The sequence below is a fragment of the Schistocerca serialis genome, unplaced genomic scaffold (genome assembly GCF_023864345.2).
Source record: "Schistocerca serialis cubense isolate TAMUIC-IGC-003099 unplaced genomic scaffold, iqSchSeri2.2 HiC_scaffold_1083, whole genome shotgun sequence".
Lineage (NCBI taxonomy): Eukaryota > Metazoa > Arthropoda > Insecta > Orthoptera > Acrididae > Schistocerca > Schistocerca serialis.
The window spans coordinates 12,501-17,500 of NW_026047276.1; the positions used below are offsets into that span (position 1 = coordinate 12,501).

The following is a 5,000-nucleotide window of genomic DNA, read 5'->3' on the forward strand; positions in this document are numbered from 1 at the left end:
GCACGCCTTCGGCTCGCCCCACCGGCAGGACGTCCCACGATACATGACAGTTAAACACCGACGGGCGGTGAACCAACAGCGTGGGACACAAATCCAACTACGAGCTTTTTAACCGCAACAACTTTAATATACGCTATTGGAGCTGGAATTACCGCGGCTGCTGGCACCAGACTTGCCCTCCAATAGATACTCGTTAAAGGATTTAAAGTGTACTCATTCCGATTACGGGGCCTCGGATGAGTCCCGTATCGTTATTTTTCGTCACTACCTCCCCGTGCCGGGAGTGGGTAATTTGCGCGCCTGCTGCCTTCCTTGGATGTGGTAGCCGTTTCTCAGGCTCCCTCTCCGGAATCGAACCCTGATTCCCCGTTACCCGTTACAACCATGGTAGGCGCAGAACCTACCATCGACAGTTGATAAGGCAGACATTTGAAAGATGCGTCGCCGGTACGAGGACCGTGCGATCAGCCCTAAGTTATTCAGAGTCACCAAGGCAAACGGACCGGACGAGCCGACCGATTGGTTTTGATCTAATAAAAGCGTCCCTTCCATCTCTGGTCGGGACTCTGTTTGCATGTATTAGCTCTAGAATTACCACAGTTATCCAAGTAACGTGGGTACGATCTAAGGAACCATAACTGATTTAATGAGCCATTCGCGGTTTCACCTTAATGCGGCTTGTACTGAGACATGCATGGCTTAATCTTTGAGACAAGCATATGACTACTGGCAGGATCAACCAGGGAGCTGCGTCAACTAGAGCTGAGCAGCCGGCCGCCCGGGAGTGTGTCCCGGGGGCCCGCGCGAACACGCAAGCGTCCGCTCAATTATTCTGCAAACAGGAGGAGGCTGAGCTCCCCTGCACAACACACCTCGAAACCCTCTCAGGTCCCGGCGGCGCGCAGCGCCGTCCTAAGTACTTGGTCGGGTTCGAGAGAGGCGCAATCGCCCGGAGTTAGGCGAGTAGACGCTTTAGGTGCGACCACCCGTGCTCCCAACTGAGCTTGCCGCTGCCGACAGAGGCCCGGGAGCGTGCTGTCGTGGCATTGCCGGCGGGAGACAACACGCGCCACCTACGGTGACCGGCAGCTCCAACGCCAGCGCCACAGAAGGACAAAAGCCCTACTTGGGTGCCGAAGCGAACTCTCCCAGCACAGCGCACGCGCCAACACGTCCGCACAGCTGCGATACAAACCACCTGCGAGAACCGCTGGGGCGACCGAGCAGCAGACGGCGTCGCGGCGCCGAGCGCCGGGCGGCGGCGCATCCTCAGCGCACAAAGTCCTCAATCGGACCAGCACACTGCAGATGGCCACCGCGCTTCGCACCGGGCCCGCGAGGACCTACTTTGGCCGCAAGGCGCCGCGAGCAGGGGGCGCCGGCGCGCAGCTGCGCCGCCTGCCGCGTCCGTCGGCCGGCGCGCCTGCCACCGGCCGCCCCCACCAGCCGGCTGTAGCGCGTGCGCCCACGCACCGCGCTGCCAGCACGCCGGGCGGCCCCCCCTCACCGGCCGGGGACGGTCCCACCCAGCCACCGCCGCGTATCGCCTCACACCCAGATCCCCTTTCACGTTCGTGGGCATGGTGGGTCCCCTTTCACGTTCGTGGGCATGGTGGGTATCCCTGAAACAACCGGTTAATAGCTCGACCGATCGTCGCCAACACTGATTCACCTCTAGCGAGAACAACCGCACCACAACGGGTTACCGGTTGTTCATTTGCGTAACGTCACCAGCAAACGTACACGTCCATCGCCATTTGCAACGAGTATTGCATGCCTGTGTCAGGTGTCACAACACACTACGTCTGCCCACATAGACGCAACAACATGTGCACGCCTAGAGAACACGTGGAAGGTAGACCCCGTACGTATGCGGTGTCCATTGCGCGAACGACTGTCAGCCCGCCTCTGCAGCATGTCGCAGATGTGGAACGCGGTGCAACATGCTATCACGGTGTGTGAGAAGAGACGACTACGTCCGAATACACGCTCCACTACATCAACAGACTGCTCATGCTGATCGCCATCCAGGGCGTCCGTTCCTCCCACACGTCTGTATGGCGTACCACACTGCAATCCAGCTCTTATAGGGAGACGACACGTAGCTGCGTGCACAATATTTGGACTGTATGGTCCGCCGTTGCTAGGCGCTGTCGTCATACGGTCACATGGGCCACGATGTATCATTCAGTACATATGGAGCAATGTGCAGTACAGTTTGTGGGTTTTGCGTACATCGGCGGACAGGTGACAGGCCGTACCACAACGTAGGCTGAGTACGTCGGCATGCGAAGGGCATTGAACATGCAAACTTCTCACCGACCAGCTTGCGAAGGCAGGGGGGAAGGGGGGGGGGCATGTACGTCCTGCTGCTATCCACACTACAGTGTATAGCAGGAGCATGTGGAAAGTCAGCAACACCTGCAAGGTGTTTAACATGACGCGATACACAGGGGACCGGGCAGTGCGAGTAGCGAACTATATTGCGAGGGTTGCGGTTAGGCAACACTACACTACTTTAACGGGTTGCATAACAATTACAGAGCAGGTTCAGCGACAACGTGCGTCAGGTTAAGGCGCAATATAGTTTAGGTTACGGCGCACTTTAGGTTAGGTTAAGGCACATTATAGGTTAGGTTAAGGCACAACATGGGTTACGTTAAGGCACAACATGGGTTACGTTAAGGCACAACATGGGTTAGGTTAAGGCACAACATGGGTTAGGTTAAGGCACAACATGGGTTAGGTTAAGGCACAACATGGGTTAGGTTAAGGCACAACATGGGTTAGGTTAAGGCACAACATGGGTTAGGTTAAGGCACAACATGGGTTAGGTTAAGGCACAACATGGGTTAGGTTAAGGCACAACATGGGTTAGGTTAAGGCACAACATGGGTTAGGTTAAGGCACAACATGGGTTAGGTTAAGGCACAACATGGGTTAGGTTAAGGCACAACATGGGTTAGGTTAAGGCACAACATGGGTTAGGTTAAGGCACAACATGGGTTAGGTTAAGGCACAACATGGGTTAGGTTAAGGCACAACATGGGTTAGGTTAAGGCACAACATGGGTTAGGTTAAGGCACAACATGGGTTAGGTTAAGGCACAACATGGGTTAGGTTAAGGCACAACATGGGTTAGGTTAAGGCACAACATGGGTTAGGTTAAGGCACAACATGGGTTAGGTTAAGGCACAACATGGGTTAGGTTAAGGCACAACATGGGTTAGGTTAAGGCACAACATGGGTTAGGTTAAGGCACAACATGGGTTAGGTTAAGGCACAACATGGGTTAGGTTAAGGCACAACATGGGTTAGGTTAAGGCACAACATGGGTTAGGTTAAGGCACAACATGGGTTAGGTTAAGGCACAACATGGGTTAGGTTAAGGCACAACATGGGTTAGGTTAAGGCACAACATGGGTTAGGTTAAGGCACAACATGGGTTAGGTTAAGGCACAACATGGGTTAGGTTAAGGCACAACATGGGTTAGGTTAAGGCACAACATGGGTTAGGTTAAGGCACAACATGGGTTAGGTTAAGGCACACCATGGGTTAGGTTAAGGCACACCATGGGTTAGGTTAAGGCACACCATGGGTTAGGTTAAGGCACAACATGGGTTAGGTTAAGGCACAACATGGGTTAGGTTAAGGCACAACATGGGTTAGGTTAAGGCACAACATGGGTTAGGTTAAGGCACAACATGGGTTAGGTTAAGGCACAACGTAGGTTAGGTTAAGGCACAACGTGGGTTAGGTTAAGGCACAACGTGGGTTAGGTTAAGGCACAACGTGGGTTAGGTTAAGGCACAACGTGGGTTAGGTTAAGGCACAACATGGGTTAGGTTAAGGCACAACATGGGTTAGGTTAAGGCACACCATGGGTTAGGTTAAGGCACACCATGGGTTAGGTTAAGGCACAACATGGGTTAGGTTAAGGCACAACATGGGTTAGGTTAAGGCACAACATGGGTTAGGTTAAGGCACAACATGGGTTAGGTTAAGGCACAACATGGGTTAGGTTAAGGCACAACATGGGTTAGGTTAAGGCACAACGTAGGTTAGGTTAAGGCACAACGTGGGTTAGGTTAAGGCACAACATGGGTTAGGTTAAGGCACAACATGGGTTAGGTTAAGGCACAACATGGGTTAGGTTAAGGCACAACATGGGTTAGGTTAAGGCACAACATGGGTTAGGTTAAGGCACAACATGGGTTAGGTTAAGGCACAACATGGGTTACGTTACGGCACAACATGGGTTACGTTACGGCACAACATGGGTTACGTTACGGCACAACATGGGTTACGTTACGGCACAACATGGGTTACGTTACGGCACAACATGGGTTACGTTACGGCACAACATGGGTTACGTTACGGCACAACATGGGTTACGTTACGGCACAAATTAGGTTAGGTTACGGCACAAATTAGGTTAGGTTAAGGCACAAATTAGGTTAGGTTAAGGCACAAATTAGGTTAGGTTAAGGCACAAATTAGGTTAGGTTAAGGCACAAATTAGGTTAGGTTAAGGCACAAATTAGGTTAGGTTAAGGCACAAATTAGGTTAGGTTAAGGCACGATATAGGTTAGGTTAAGGCACGATATAGGTTAGGTTAAGGCACGATATAGGTTAGGTTAAGGCACGATATAGGTTAGGTTAAGGCACGATATAGGTTAGGTTAAGGCACGATATAGGTTAGGTTAAGGCACGATATAGGTTAGGTTAAGGCACGATATAGGTTAGGTTAAGGTACGATATAGGTTAGGTTAAGGTACGATATAGGTTAGGTTAAGGTACGATATAGGTTAGGTTAAGGTACGATATAGGTTAGGTTAAGGTACGATATAGGTTAGGTTAAGGTACGATATAGGTTAGGTTAAGGTACGATATAGGTTAGGTTAAGGTACGATATAGGTTAGGTTAAGGTACGATATAGGTTAGGTTAAGGTACGATATAGGTTAGGTTAAGGTACGATATAGCGTAGGTTCAGATAC

At 51.5% G+C, this 5,000-nt stretch overlaps 1 non-coding gene across 1 annotated transcript in view; it reads right to left on the reverse strand.

Annotated features, from left to right (window-relative positions):
* The window catches only part of LOC126431215 (small subunit ribosomal RNA), a 1,909-nt gene extending 1,163 nt beyond the window's left edge, over window positions 1-746 (reverse strand). Inside the window, exon 1 of the ribosomal RNA XR_007577525.1 lies at window positions 1-746. This exon is cut by the window's left edge and continues 1,163 nt beyond it. This is a non-coding gene — a ribosomal RNA (small subunit ribosomal RNA).
* Between the last annotated feature and the right edge of the window lie 4,254 nt (window positions 747-5,000).